Raw genomic sequence first — 17383 nt, 5'->3', positions numbered from 1 at the left:
TATTTAAACACACTAATCAACATTTTCTCCAATCTTAAATTATGATAATTCACCTAATTATTTAACTTATCAAGATACATTGAGTGGATTATTTGCAAAACTAATAATGACAATGGTAGGAACATAATCAAAGGAAGTATACAAATCCAATAGTTTACGCTCAAATAGTAGAGAGCCAAACCAGATGAGCAAGAAAAAACAAGGGAAATGCAGAGACGGCACAGAAAAAGGTTGTGATAGAGAATTTAGATCTGGCCAATGATTTCAGCTGGCATCTACCCAAGGTATGCCGTACCGATGCCGGTAGGCATATCGGTCGCCTACCGGACCGGTACCGAACCAGCCAACAGCGCGCAATGCGCGCGCGGCACGCCGAGGCATTAAATGCCACAACCACAATGCCACAGCAAGTTGTAGCATCCCGCTATGGCATTAAATGCCATAGGCATTTAAATGCCACAAGACTCAGTGCCGGTTCGCACTGGCCAAACCAGACGAAACCGGTCCGATTCCGTCCGGTTCACTCTTGTACCGGCCCCATACCGCTCAATTTCGGCCCCATTTTTCACTGCAAAACCAGACCGATCAAAGATCGGACTGATCCGGTACGGGCTGAACCGGCCGGTACGGGCTGGTTCAACATACCATGCATCCAGCACATCTAGTTTCTTATGACATTTCCACGGAAGATCCATCAAACTACCCCCATCTCCATCATTGCTTTAGCTCTTTGCAGCAACCATTGGCAAATAACTCATATGATTAACTTATAGTAGGGAGAAGCATAATGTTTACCATTTGCTGCAGATTTCGTTGATGATGTAGTGCTTTTGACTAGAAAATTATAGTATTAGCTGACAATCTTTCACCATAATGCAGAGTAGAAGTACATGTAATATAAACAAAGCAAATAAAATTCCCTTATTAAAAATATTAGGCAAGAGATACTAAGCTAGATGATTTTCCGATCAAACACAATTAAAACCCCAAATATACATTTAAGAAAGGTTGGCCAAATCGAACCAAACCGGACCGAACCGCCCGATTCTGTCCATACCGAGCCGACTCGGTTCCATTAAATTTGGTTCCGGATCTAAACCGGCCTGAACGGGTTCCGAACCGGCCGAAACCAACCGAAAAAGGCTGGAACTGGCCAAAACCGGCTAGTTCCTTTCGAACTTGGCGGGAACCGTCCAGTTTGCACCGAGTCGACCCAGTTCAGAACCAACCCCCCTTACCCCTTGCATTTTTTGTTAAAAGGTGTTGGAAAATTCTTCCCAGCATCTTCTCCTCTGTTTAGTTTAGATCTTATCCCCAATTTGCAAAATTACAGCGATTCAGCACAATTGAAGGAAGATCCAAACCTAAATAAGGTGTACTTCCTCTTCCCTATCTCATGTTCTCTATTTTTCGGGGCTCGAAAAAATAGCTAATTTACAAAATAAGGAAAGATCGTGTCAAAATTTTTGATTTAGGCTTCATATTACAATATATTGTAATCTATGGATGAGCTACACAATGACATAAAGAATTTAATTTTTTTATTATATATAATTTTTAAAAAAATTAAAAATATATTTTTGAATTAAAAATGATTAATATATATAATAAAATTTTAAAAAAATTATAAAATCAGAAGCGTATTTAGGGGCATGCAAGCTACTCTCCAAAAAAATTTGGTGTCTATTTATTTAAATTTTGATGTGATCATGTACACAGTGACCTAGACCTAAATTTGAAAAAAAATAAAAAATAAATAGCCTTAAATGCATATCCACAGGCCTAAAAAAATATATGTAGCATCCATTATTGGATTCTATATGGATCTGAGATAAAATTAATTTTTTTACATATCTATATTTTAAAAAAAAATTAAATTTAAAAAATAATTCAAAATATATAATTAATACCAAAATTTATAAAAAATTAGTAGTACTTATTGAATAATTCAAAAGTATTTTCTGCAGTAGAAAACATATTTTCTGAATTTACGATATTTAAACATATTTTAAATTTAAAAATTATTAAAAATATATAATAAATAAATATGAAAAATTAGTATTATGTATTAGATAAATTAGATGTATTTTTTGAAATAAAAAAATTATTTTCATTGTAACGAAATTTTACTATTTTTAAATAATTGATAAACTAGCGTACTTAATAAACTGGCAGGAATGGAACCATCAAAGAAAAAGAAACCAGAGCATGACATTGGTTGGGATCATAGGCAAATGCTCTCGGATCGGCACCATTAGAAGTACAACTGGTATGATACAGAGTTTAAGAAAAGAGGGATAACCTTCTCATGATATATATAATATTACAACATTCCCCAATCCAAAACCTTGATGTATCTGTGATTTCCAACAAACTGCCATTGGATTTCATTTGATTACTGTTGTACAAAGGTGAACTATTTAAACACGCTAATCAACATTTTCTCCTATCTTAAATTATGATAATTCACCTAATTATTTAACTTATCAAGATATATTGAGTGGATTATTTGTAAAACTAATAATGACAATGGTCGGAACAAAATCACAGGAAGTATACAAATCCAATAGTTTACACTCAAACAGTGGAGAGCCAAACCAAATGACTTGGGAATCTACAACAAAGAATTCAGGGACAATATAATACAAAATTAAGAATTATGTTGAGCAAGAAAAAACAAGGGAAATGCATAAGACAGCACAGAAAAAGGTTGTGATAGAGAATTTAGATTTGGCCAATGATTTCAGTTGGCATCAAGCCAAGGTATGCCGTACCGGTACCAGTAGGCGTACCGGTCGCCTACCAGACCGGTACCGAACCGGCCAACAGCGCACAGTGCGCGCGCAGGGCATTTAAATGCCATAAGACTTGGTGCCGATTCGCACTGGACAAACAGGACAGAACCAGTCCGATTCCGTCCGGTTCAATCTTGTACCGGCCGATGCCGGTTGGTTTAGGCCGGTACGGGCTCCGTACCGCTTGGTTCAGGCCGGTACGGGCCCCATTTTTCACTACATAATCAGACTAGTCAAAGACCGGACTGGCTGGTACAGGCCGGTTCAGCATACCATGCATCCAGCACATCTAGTTTCTTGTCACATTTCCATGGAAGATCCGTCAAACTACCCCTATCTCCATCATTGCTTTAGCTCTTTGCAGCAACCATCGGCAAATAACTCATATGATTAACTTATAGTAGGGTAGAAGCATAATGTTTACCATTTGCTGCAGATTTTGTTGATGATGTAGTGCTTTTGACTAGAAAATTATGGTATTAGCTGACCATCTTGCACCATAATGCAGAGTAGTACATGGTAATATAAACAAAGCAGGTAAACTTCCCTTATTAAAAATATTAAGCAAGAGATACTAATCTAGAAGATTTTTCGATTAAACACAACTAAAACTCCCTTATTAAACACGCTAATCAACATTTTCTCCTATCTTAAATTATGATAATTCACCTAATTATTTAACTTATCAAGATATATTGAGTGGATTATTTGTAAAACTAATAATGACAATGGTCGGAACAAAATCAAAGAAAGTATACAAATCCAATAGTTTACACTCAAACAGTGGAGAGCCAAACCAAATGACTTGGGAACCTACAACAAAGAATTCAGGGACAATATAATACAAAATTAAGAATTATGTTGAGCAAGAAAAAACAAGGGAAATGCATAAGACAGCATAGAAAAAGGTTGTGATAGAGAATTTAGATTTGGCCAATGATTTCAGTTGGCATCAAGCCAAGGTATGCCGTACCGGTACCAGTAGGTGTACCGGTCGCCTACCAGACCGGTACCGAACCAGCCGCCTACCAGACCGGTACCGAACCGGCCAACAGCGCACAGTGTGCGCGCGGAGCATTTAAATGCCATAAGTTTCGGTGCCGGTTCGCACTGGCCAAACAGGACAGAACCAGTCCGGTTCCGTCCGGTTCACTCTTGTACCGGCCGATGCCGGTTGGTTCAAGCCGGTACGGGCTCCGTACCGCTTGGTTCCAGCCCCATTTTTCACTGCATAATCAGACTAGTCAAAGACCGGACTGGCTGGTACAGGCCGGTTCAGCATACCATGCATCCAGCACATCTAGTTTCTTGTCACATTTCCATGGAAGATCCGTCAAACTACCCCTATCTCCATCATTGCTTTAGCTCTTTGCAGCAACCATCAGCAAATAACTCATATGATTAACTTATAGTAGGGTAGAAGCATAATGTTTACCATTTGCTGCAGATTTTGTTGATGATGTAGTGCTTTTGACTAGAAAATTATGGTATTAGCTGACCATCTTGCACCATAATGCAGAGTAGTACATGGTAATATAAACAAAGCAGATAAAATTCCCTTATTAAAAATATTAAGCAAGAGATACTAATCTAGAAGATTTTTCGATTAAACACAACTAAAACTCCCTTATTAAACACGCTAATCAACATTTTCTCCTATCTTAAATTATGATAATTCACCTAATTATTTAACTTATCAAGATATATTGAGTGGATTATTTGTAAAACTAATAATGACAATGGTCGGAACAAAATCAAAGAAAGTATACAAATCCAATAGTTTACACTCAAACAGTGGAGAGCCAAACCAAATGACTTGGGAATCTACAACAAAGAATTCAGGGACAATATAATACAAAATTAAGAATTATGTTGAGCAAGAAAAAACAAGGGAAATGCATAAGACAGCACAGAAAAAGGTTGTGATAGAGAATTTAGATTTGGCCAATGATTTCAGTTGGCATCAAGCCAAGGTATGCCGTACCGGTACCAGTAGGCGTATCGGTCGCCTACCAGACCGGTACCGAACCGGCCAACAGCGCACAGTGTGCGCGCGGGGCATTTAAATGCCATAAGTTTCGGTGCCGGTTCGCACTGGCCAAACAGGACAGAACCAGTCCGGTTCCATCCGATTCACTCTTGTACCGGCCGATGCCGGTTGGTTCAGGCCGGTATGGGCTCCGTACCGCTTGGTTCCAACCCCATTTTTCACTGCATAATCAGACTAGTCAAAGACCGGACTGGCTGGTACAGGCCGGTTCAGCATACCATGCATCCAGCACATCTAGTTTCTTGTCACATTTCCATGGAAGATCCGTCAAACTACCCCTATCTCCATCATTGCTTTAGCTCTTTGCAGCAACCATCGGCAAATAACTCATATGATTAACTTATAGTAGGGTAGAAGCATAATGTTTACCATTTGCTGCAGATTTTGTTGATGATGTAGTGCTTTTGACTAGAAAATTATGGTATTAGCTGACCATCTTGCACCATAATGCAGAGTAGTACATGGTAATATAAACAAAGCAGGTAAAATTCCCTTATTAAAAATATTAAGCAAGAGATACTAATCTAGAAGATTTTTCGATTAAACACAACTAAAACTCCCTTATTAAACACGCTAATCAACATTTTCTCCTATCTTAAATTATGATAATTCACCTAATTATTTAACTTATCAAGATATATTGAGTGGATTATTTGTAAAACTAATAATGACAATGGTCGGAACAAAATCAAAGAAAGTATACAAATCCAATAGTTTACACTCAAACAGTGGAGAGCCAAACCAAATGACTTGGGAATCTACAACAAAGAATTCAGGGACAATATAATACAAAATTAAGAATTATGTTGAGCAAGAAAAAACAAGGGAAATGCATAAGACAGCACAGAAAAAGGTTGTGATAGAGAATTTAGATTTGGCCAATGATTTCAGTTGGCATCAAGCCAAGGTATGCCGTACCGGTACCAGTAGGCGTACTGGTCGCCTACCAGACCGGTACCGAACCGGCCAACAGCGCACAGTGTGCGCGCGGGGCATTTAAATGCCATAAGTTTCGGTGCCGGTTCGCACTAGCCAAACAGGACAGAACCAGTCCGGTTCCGTCCGGTTCACTCTTGTACCGGCCGATGCCGGTTGGTTCAGGCCGGTACGGGCTCCGTACCGCTTGGTTCCAGCCCCATTTTTCACTGCATAATCAGACTAGTCAAAGACCGAACTGGCTGGTACAGGCCGGTTCAGCATACCATGCATCCAGCACATCTAGTTTCTTGTCACATTTCCATGGAAGATCCGTCAAACTACCCCTATCTCCATCATTGCTTTAGCTCTTTGCAGCAACCATCGGCAAATAACTCATATGATTAACTTATAGTAGGGTAGAAGCATAATGTTTACCATTTGCTACAGATTTTGTTGATGATGTAGTGCTTTTGACTAGAAAATTATGGTATTAGCTGACCATCTTGCACCATAATGCAGAGTAGTACATGGTAATATAAACAAAGCAGATAAAATTCCCTTATTAAAAATATTAAGCAAGAGATACTAATCTAGAAGATTTTTCGATTAAACACAACTAAAACTCCAAATATACATTTAAGCAAGGTTGGCCAAACCGGACTGAACCGTCCGGTTCAGCCCATACGGAGCCGACTCGGTTCCATTAAATTTGGTTCCGGATCCAAACCGGCCGGAACGAGTTCTGAACCAGCCGGAACCAGCCGAAAAGGGTTGGAACTGGCCGGAACCGGCTAGTTCCTTTCGAATTTGGTGGGAACCATCCGATTCGCACCGAGTCGATCCAGTTCGAAGCTGGGCCCCCTCCCCCTTTGCTTCTTTTGTTAAAAGGTGTTGGAAAATCCTTTCCAACATCTTCTCCTCTGTTTACTTTAGACCTTCCTCCCAATTTACAAAATCATACTGATTCAGCACGATTGAAGAAAGACCCAAGCCTAAATAAGATGTACTTCCTCTTCCCTATCTCATTTTCTCTATTTTTTTGGGTTCGAAAAATAGCTCAAAATTTACAAAATAAGAAAAAATCATGTCAAAAATTTCCAATTTAGGCTTGATATTACGATATGTTGTAGATCTATGGATGAGTTACACGATGACATAAAAAATTTATTTTTTATTATATATAATTTTTAAAAATTTAAAATATATTTTTGAATTAAAAAATAATTAAAATATATATATAATAAAATGAAAAAAATTGTAAAATCAGAAGCGTATTTGGGGCATGCAAGCTACTTTTCAGAAAAATTTGGTTTCTATTTATTCAAGTTTTGATGCGATCATGCACACAGTGACCTAGGCCTAAATTTGAAAAAAAAAGAAATACATAGCCTTAAATGCATACCCACAAGCCTAAAAAAATATATGTAGCATCCATTATTGAGTTCTATATGAATATGAGCTGAAATTATTTTTTTTAAATATTTATGTTAAAAAATTATTTTTAAATTTAAAAAATAACTAAAAATATATAATTAATACCAAAAATTATAAAAAATTAGTAGTACATATTGAATAATTCAGAAGTATTTTATAAAGTAGAAAACATATTTTCTGAATTTATGATATTTAAAGAATATTTAAATTTAAAAATTATTAAAATATTATAATGAATAAATATGAAAGATTAGTATTATGTATTGGATAAATTGGATATATTTTTTGAGATAAAAAGATTATCTTCATCGTAACAAAATTTTGCTATTTTTTAAATAATTGATAAACCGGCGTACTTGATAAACTGTCAGAAATGGAACCATCAAAGAAAAAGAAACCAGAGCGTGATATTGGTTGGGATCATGGGCAAATGCTCTCGGGTTGGCACCATTGGAAGTGCAACTGGTACAACATAGAGTTTAAGGAAGAAAGAGTAACCAAGTTGAAGCAACACTTAGCTGGTGGTTATTTCGACATATCTATATGTCGGAAATGCCCACAAGAAGTTCGACAACTAATGAAGAAGCACTTCGCTAATTTCAAAGCAGCGAAGGAGAGTTTCCAAAAGGAAGGCCGAGGTGGACCGTCGAACGGCAGAGCGCCCTTCCTATCACTTGAGGAAGTCAGAGGAGGTGTCCGCTCCAGATGACAAGACAGCATAGATCCAGGCTGCCATGCAGGCGACCCTGGATGATTAGTGGCAGCAGGATGAGGTGGCCAAGCATAGGGCTCGATTTGGGCTCTCGTATTATAAGTCGGATTTCGATTCTGCAAGCAGTAGGCCAGATTTAGAGTTCAGGAGAACCTCAGTCAGTAAGGCCGTTAGCAGAGGCGATGGCCGTATTGCATCTATATTGGGAGCTTTTGGTAGCAAAAAAAAAGTCATCCAAGGAGATTTCAGCAGGAGCAACATCCATGATTTAGATCCACATGCCTTCCTTAGTGGAGATTCGAAGCAGCAGAGGATTGACACAATACTGAAGAAGGATATGTGGCGAGCTATTGGATCCTGGTTCCATTTTAGCCAGATCCTAGCGAATATGGTAGACAATACGTACTATAGGTCTGTCATTTTTTCATACAGATTGTCGATCCCGGTGTAGATCCTCCAAGACTGAAGAACATCTATGGTGAGCTTTTTGACAATATTAAAGAGCTAAAGAAGTGGATTGCCTCATACAAGATCAAGTGGCCCACATATAAACTAACGGTGATGTGTGATGATTGGACCGATCCCACCAGACGAAGCATTATCAACTTCTTAACATATTGTGATATGAAGACTTTCTTCCATAAATCGATTGATGCTTTCCATCAGGTGCATGACGCCACGTACATCCTCAAATTAAGGAAAGTGATTGATAAAATAGGAGAGAAGAATGTCGTGCAGGTCATCATTGATAATGGGCCACAATATAAAGCCGTCGGAGAGATCTTGATGGAGCGACGGCCAAATATTTTCTAGACCCTATTTGTTGCATATTGTATCGACCTCATGTTGATGGACATTGCGAAGATTCATAGAGTGCAGCAAATAATGGAACAGCCCAAACCATCAACAGATATATTTATAACCATACATAGGTTTTTTCACTGATAAAGAAGTATCAGAAAGAAAGAGATCTTGAGACTAGGAGTCACATAATTTGCTACCAACTACGTTGCATTTGATAGCCTTCTTAAGAGGAAAGCAGTACTACATCAGATATCTGTCAGCCTCGAGTGGCAGAAAAGTACAGATATGAGGACCAATAAGCATTGTCGAGAACTTGGTGATAATACAGACATTCTAGCAGCAAGACACTACGATAGTGAAGGCTATCAGACCATTGTATGAAGTACTTCGGGCCATGGACTGCAAAAGATACCCCTAGATGGGCTTCTTGTATCATATAATGGAGAGGGCAAAGATTCAGATCAAGAAGGCAGATTCGACGTATGCCCAAAAGTATATCAACATTATTGAGCGGCGGTAGGACTGCTAGATGAGTAGAGACTTGTATCTAGCAGATAAGTAAGAACATTGAAAATTAGACTGCTTCTGTACTTGTACAATTTTACTAAGATAATTAACGAACTCTATCTGCAGTATACTACCTAAACCGAGGTTTCAGTACATCGTAGCTGGAATCAATATGGATGACAAGCTTCGGCCGCTCTACGTAATGTGATTTACAAGATAGAGCCTGATTCAGAAGTTGCGGCACTATGTCTAGAAGAAATAAGTTAACTTAAATAACATGTAAGTTAACTAGTATCTTCAATTATTAAAATACTACAACACGGTTCTTTTTTACAGACCAAAATATTTAGAGAGGACACTGACAGCTTTGGAGTCTCGACAGCTGTCGTAAGTAAGAAAAGTATGAATTCAGATATATTACACATCATGAGGGCATTTACCTGGCGTTAGATGGTTACTAATATGATACAATCTTATAAAAAAAAATTCAATATTTTTGTAGATGAATGGTGGATTTATTTTGGTTTGAATTCAATATTTCGTAAAAAATTTTAAGAGGCTAGCTATCTGGATCCTCTTATAGACGATCTCCTCTAGTAGCTATAAGCACAACTGGTCCACCTTCGTCCTCATCCACAGTAAGCAGAAAAACCGTTTAACACAGAAGCGTCTCACCAACCTTGCACATGTTCACTATAATCTAAGATTGAGACTGAAGTACATTCAGGAGGAAGTAGAGCTTAAGTACACGAATCTGATCCATAGTGCTTTCGTTGATGTGAGGATGATCCTATAATAGGATGGTTTATGAGCCAGCAGCAGGAGCCAGAGCTTGATGAGCGAGGACGCCTTCATGATTGAGAGATGCTTAGAAGAGGCCACTAAGCTATCCGGTCGACTCGGTCAGGAAGGTGACATACATTCCCCAATATAGCCAGATAAAGAGTGGCACGAAAGGTAAGCAGACAGCAAGTGGCACAAAGAGTAAGCAGAAAGCGAGTGGCACGAAGGATAAGCAGACAGCTGCTCAACATACCAAAAAAGAAAAACAAAAGACATTTGCAGCCCCAATGGAAAGTGTGGAGAAAAAGCCAATTCACTTAGATTTAGAGATAGTGGTTATGGATTTGTTGGCCAGGAAGAGTGGATAAGATGAGACCACCGTTTATGAGACAGCCGCAGAGTGGTCTTTGATTCACTGATGAGTCCCAATTTATCCACGCTACACAAGATAGGAACCATGATGCACGATCTAGTGGAGCCCACGAGGATACAATTGCATATAGAAAACGAGCACCTCAAGATCATTCAAGAGAGCACAATGCAGTTGTAGATGATCTCGCATGTGGAGTAGAATCCATAGACATATCAGGTTCCGAGTCGTATACTGGATCCTATTATCCGCAGCCATGGCAACCTATGATCATACGGATACAGATATGGATATGGTGCATCCGAGGCATCTTCCAGTAGCTACTATCCTACGTAGCTCGAAGCATCTTACGGATTGAATTTTGCTGCCGACTTATTTGGATGGGCTCCTTCACAGTCGTTTTACTAACCATTTTATCAGCTAGAGGATACCTCTCAGAGCCAGAGCTTCAGCAAGAGATTCAAGAGTGCTTATAATCCAGAGCGCGTTCCTTATGGGATAAATATAGAAGACTACAAGGCCGCTTGGTTAGAAGGATGGGCCGATGTACCTCCTGACTATGCTAATGATCCGAATATCTACGAAAGGCATCGCCACTCGACGAGATTTTAAATATCGGTATGTATATTGCACTTTAAATATATGTAATTGATTGTATTATTTTATATTTTTTACCTCACTACTTGATTTAAGAATATTTCATATTGCTTCTTGTAGTATGCAACATCTCACTAATCATTTTATGTTTTGTATCATTCTAAAACAACAAGATGCATCATTTAGGTTAAACCACAATCATAGAAATATCAAAAAAAAAATCAAAAAACATCAAAAAAAATCAAAAAAAATCAAAAAAACATCAAATTAGATTTAAAATCATTGAAAATTTTGAAAAAATTTGATTACCAATTAATTGAACTTGAAAAACTAAAAAATAGGTGTGTTGGTATGGAACCGGCATGCCCAAGCATACCATATGTCGGTACCGACCCGTCTGCCAACCGGTACGGCGGATCTTGCATTTAAGGATTCACATCTGTTATTTTTGGCATGGACTAAAAAGTTCAAAATAAATGAATAAGAATTCACGAGTGCAAAAGATCGTTCATAGTAAAGGCAATTTTCTTTGGTCTTTTTGTTTCATCCTTTGGTGAAAACTTTACAGACTCGTTTGGTTCGCAAAAAAAAAATTTCTCTCACCGGAATATTTTTTTTAGGAAGTTTATTCCTGAAATAAGATGCCTAGAAAAATGATCTTGGCATGTTTGGTTGGCCATGGAAAAATAGTACATTCCAGAGTGACTTATGTTTGATTGAGCATCTACCTTGCTCGAAAAGTTGTGTGAAATATCCATTATACCCTTAATAAAGAGAAAAATCTTATCTGTGGATTTTGATGGCTTAAGGGTAGTTTTGGAAAAAAGATTCCAATTTCCAACCGGTGGAAAAGTAGCTTTTTCATATTTTTCATGGATTTTTCTTTCCCATAAAACATGAAATTTTATTCCTATGGGAATGCTACTTTTCCATCCTTCTCCTTTGAAAACTCCAACTAAACAAAAGTTCTTTCTTCGTTTTCCTGTTGACCACCCCCCCCCCTTCTTTTCCCATGAACCAAACGAGTCCTACATGATATGAAATATTGAGACAGCTAACAAAACCTTGATTTTTTCTCCCTTGAAAGGAATGCAAAAAAGACATAAAAATACTGCAATATAAGTTAGATTTCACAAAACAACAAATGCAATATCCCAATATGAGATCTGCCAGCAGCAGCAGCAAGCTAGGTTATGAAACTACAAAGAAAGGGGAACACAATACAATTTTTTTCTTCCATACCAGACAGACTTGACACCACCATTATATTTTCCTGCATGTTTAACTCTTATTCAATATGTCTTCGACTTTGGATTTATTCCACTCTCGTGGCACCTCATGGTGTTTTTGACAGATTCACCATGTTTACTACTTTATCACCTACGTGTCCAAATTAATTATAAATTGAAGCTTCAAAATTGTTGCATACCTGTTTATAGTCAAACACTGTTACATCGGCAGAATAGAACTGGAATATGAATTTAGTTAGAGAGAGGATAAGTTGGTACCAAAATTCAAACATTCTTCTGTTTATTGGTACATACACTCCATCATCGAGCATATGAATCTTTAGTTTCCAATTAACAATTCTTCTAATTTGATGACTGAAGTAAGAAGACGAGGAGGAGGAAGAAGGGGAGCAAGAAGAAGAAGAAGAACATTGAATGGAATAACACAGTTCTTTTCATAGTTTAGGGCATAATTGAAGCTACTTAAGGAAAGTCCTTTTACAATTTCTAAAGTTAATAAAGAACTTCCTGAAAAAATAAGTGTGTGATAACATCATCTGAGAAGTGCCTCTCCTAGTCAAAACGGCACTTTCAGGAGTAGCTAGAAAAACTAGCTTCTGGTTTCTTCTTTTGTGAGACTGCTTTGTCTTTCAAATATGGTAATGTTCATCTATAAGGAGTACTGTGTACTGTTTTATACATGATTACCTTTCAGTTCAAAAATCAAATTTACACTTACATCAAGAATCTAAATAGTACCATGATGTGGATATACCTCTTAAATATAATAAAATACAAGAAACCCTGTGCATTATTCTACTGTTTCTCCAGGTAGATATTCGAAGTAAAAACACAGAATAATTGAATCTGACAAGCTCGAACACAGATCCATAGCTTGTGAGAGATGGCTCAACATGTGACAGCTGTTGTCACATGTTTGGAACAATGTGAATTGTGAAATGAACTGCGAACACTTGGCTCTAGTTATCAAAATAAGATATAGTTAAGACAAGGTACTGATGGGCAAAATAGTCAGTACACCTGTTAGGCTTACCATTATGGTGAACATATTGGAGCAACAATTGACATGCCTCCAGAAGGATGGTGACATCACCGTTGTTGCTGGCAGTAAAGAAGAAAAGCAACTGGCGAAGAAACTCTGAATCAGGACCAAAACAACGCCTGGCTTCACAAGAACAAAGCATTAGAAAAAAGAAATGCAAGAAGAATATATGGCAAAGGTAGATAGTATTGAGAACATAATCTGAAGATAAGAATCAACCTACCAATCTGCCTTTTGGCAACGGTTACCAAAAGCAAAGGAGAATTGCTCTCGCACCTTTAAACATGCTGTTTCAACAGCCTTCCTCCCTCTGAAGCATTTCTGCAGCTAATAATTAGTCAAGTTCCATATAAAGAGGAAAGGAAGAGTAAAGAGGATGTCTTTCCTTAAAATTATATATAAAAAAGTGGAAGCCAAGTCTTCGATAAATGTGTTTCAAACACTTGATTGCATTATCTTATGGAAGACAAATCCTACAAAAAAAAGATAACCATAAATAAAACCAAGAGATGATGTTGCCCGTTTGAGTTGATAAATTCATGATTATTTATAAGAACAGAAAGTTAATGCCGCCCCATTTATGTAGGTATAAAACACACAAAAAAAAACTCATTTTATCATCACACCAATGAACCAAAAATGTAAGTTCTTGGAAATCATTACAAAACATGATAACAAGATTATATTACCTACAATAAGTTTTACAAATATCATCCACAAAGAACCATGACTGTCTTATCCCAGTGCGGGTCACATGGGACAGTAAACAAAATATGAAATATGCATATAGTCATTCATAGAATATATTAATTGGGGCAATTCACCTTTTAGGGTTCACAAAAGCTACAGCATATGGAGTTGCAATCATATTTCTATGCTAATTGATAATGATGGATTTTTCATATTTTAAAATCAATTCATTTATTATTGTTGCAGTTTTTCTAAAACTAGGTAGAAGTTCATTAGATTATTGCTCCTTCAAAAATAACTGCATTATTTTTTTCAGTAGTGTGAGTACACTTGAAATGAAGAGAATATATTACATGGGCCAGTTTATGGTAACCATTCAGACTTCAGTGATATTTGGCCAAAATCCACTAGCAACTGAAGACTTTTTCGAAAAGATGTTCGTTCCTCTCTTTTTAAAAGCCCTCCACACCAAATATGGTATGACATGTAACACATTTTTCCTCCTCAATTGATGAAAGGAGCTTTCCAAACAGAACAAAATTGAAACCTCTATGCATCCCTAAGAATGTGCTACAAAAAACAAGGGCAACTCCAAATAGATCGAAAGTGAGCATTTCAAACTTCAGAACTTTCAAGCATTACACCAAATGCAGAGTTTGCACAGGTTTCTTTTATAGGACAGCTTAAAGTTGTGGCATACCCTTTCATTTTGCACTAACTTTTCTCCAAACAAACATAGATTTCGGCACATTTGTTTTTCACTCATTAGATTTCAGATTTAGCTGTTTATGGATCTTTTATTCATTAGATTTCGTTTTCCCTACTGATTTCAGCACAAAAATGGCAAATCTTCCATAGTATTTTTAAAAAAATGGTAGTTTTGAAATCGCAAGATGTCATGTTTAAATCCCCTTTAGCCTTTTTTTGTACCCTAAAGACCCTTTCATTGTCTAAAATACTTAGGGTTTGTTGGGAACACTGCAACAGCAGATGCACAGCAACTCAAAGTTGCATGCAGCAAGAATTGCACGTAATTGAGTTGCAAGTGGCTAGAGTTGTTCTGTTTGGGAAGCTACAGCTTTAGATGCAGCACCTATTGTTTTCTACTCGATGTTTGCAGCTGAGAGTTGTAATAGTGCAGACACCAGTACCAGATCACCCGTCACTCAGGTCTACAGTCGTCGCAGAAAAATGATCCAGCCAGTTTCATTGGGGTTAGAGTGATTTTGTTTTATTTTGATAGCCTTTGGGCTTATTTAGGTATTTTTATCTTTGAGAGTCTTTGTGAGATTAGCTTCTTTGTAGGGGTCTTTGTGACCCCAAAATTGGCCTTAAAATTTCAGACAGACACGTATGATTAAAAGATCTTCATCAATGAATCATGTTTACAAGAAAACCTAGGGAAAGTCCATCACGCTGTGTCGAATCATCAAATTCCGGGCATCTGGTATGTACAAAGTATATTCATTCTCCTAAACCAATTCTACTCTGCTCCTATGTCAAACTTAGCACCATACAAGATTACAAGTTACTAAGTATCGTAACGTGAATTCTACAAGCAAGCACCAAATTCTGACCGACAACATGACCCCATCATATCGAACCAACTTGCTGTTCACCTCCAGAGGCTTTCCTGAAGTGAAATCCTAAAACTTAAAACTAGCCAATGGAGAAGAAGAGTGAGAATGGAAGTCACCAACTCAACATTCTATTTAAGGTTCTCTTCATAGTCAATTCGAAGATAGAGAACTCCATGATAGAGCTTTCCAATCCAGAGAGAATTAAATAATACATGAAAAAGGCACACCCAGCATCAAATGAGAACAACACGCAGAGAAATGATCACCCACTAACCTGGATCTTGATGGCAGCGTTGGTCTGCTGCCGTAACCCTAACCGGCGCTTCCTCTCGAGCCTCGTCTGCTCCAAAAGCATCTGCCGGTCCCTCTCCTTCGAGCTCCGTCCCCCCAAATCCACTCTCTTCCGAGAGGATGCATCTCCCGTGAAGAACATTCTTCAATAAATTCACAAAAAAACCAAAAAGATAATCAAGGAATAAAAAAAAAATGTACCCATTCCACATGGATTTCTTTCAAAAATAGATCGGATTCCATGCCAAGACATCAAGAAACGATCGGATTGCTTCCGGAATCGAATCAAACCTGGAAATTTGGGAATTGACCTCTTCTCGAGGGGAGAAGAGATCACAGAGGCGATCAGAGGTGGAGAACTCTTCGTTTAGGTGATGAAATCAGAGGAAGAGAAACTCGGGAAAAAGTTGGGGCGAGTCCCTGGTCGAAAAGCGGTGGCCGGCGGAGGCGTCCCTGTTCATTCCGACGTGTTTCATGAGGTCGCCCTTCAGGTCCATTAAAATGACTTCTGGGACCTTTCTAGGCGGAGAATAACGGAAATGCCCTTGGAGCTCATACGCTTCCTATTCTGTAAGAAGTTTCAGCTGGACTCTTTTAGGCCCTGTTTGGGGGAGCTGTTGGCAGTAGAGCTGTTAGAAGTAGAGCTGTTGGAAGTAGAGCTGTCTGAAGTAGAGCTGTTGGAAGTAGAGCTGTCTGAAGTAGAGCTGTTATAAAAAGCTGTTTGCTGTTTGGTAACTACATTCGTAAAGTGCTGTGGTACTTTGTTTTATGTTTGGTAAACAAATTGAGAAAGTACTTTTGTAGGACAAAATTAACATAAAGGACATTGCCATAGTATTATACAACAGAACATAATAAAACATAACATAAATTAATACATAAATATACGATATAGTATAATATTATTGTAATATAAAATAATATTATGTTAATATAGCATAATAGTAATATAATTATTAGAGTAAATTAATATTTGGTAATATAATATAATATTAAATTATTTAACATAACATATTAATGTATTATGATATAATGTAATATATATTATATTATAGTATAATACAATAATAAAAGTATAAATATAATAATTGTTAGTAAAAATTATTTCTCATAATATAACATAATATTAAATTATTTAAAATAACATATTAATGTATTATAATGTATGTAATATAATACATATTTAAGTATAATACAATAATAAAGGTATAAAATATTATAATTATTATTATAAATTAATTTTCCATAATATAACATAATATTAAATTATTTAAAATAACATATTAATGTATTATAATGTAATGTAATGTAATATAATATAATATTTATAGTATAATACAATATAAAGTTATAAATATTATAATTATTAGTATAATTAATTTTCCATAATATAACATAATATTAAATTATTTAACATAACATATTAATGTATTATGATATAATATAATATGATATTATATTTATAGTATAATACAAAAATAAAGGTATAAATATTATAATTATTAGTATAAATTAATTTTCCATAATATAACATAATATTAAATTATTTAACATAGCATA

The 17383-nt window shown here is 36.8% G+C and overlaps 1 pseudogene; it reads right to left on the bottom strand.

Moving 5' to 3' along the window:
* LOC103698671 overlaps positions 1 to 16460 on the bottom strand; it is a 56762-nt pseudogene extending 40302 nt beyond the window's left edge.
* Positions 16461 to 17383: the final 923 nt, after the last annotated feature.

Source organism: Phoenix dactylifera, unplaced genomic scaffold (genome assembly GCF_009389715.1).
Source record: "Phoenix dactylifera cultivar Barhee BC4 unplaced genomic scaffold, palm_55x_up_171113_PBpolish2nd_filt_p 001027F, whole genome shotgun sequence".
NCBI classification, from domain to species: Eukaryota; Viridiplantae; Streptophyta; class Magnoliopsida; order Arecales; family Arecaceae; genus Phoenix; species Phoenix dactylifera.
Note: the sequence above shows the minus strand (reverse complement) of the source record. Positions and strands in the feature narration are given on the sequence as shown.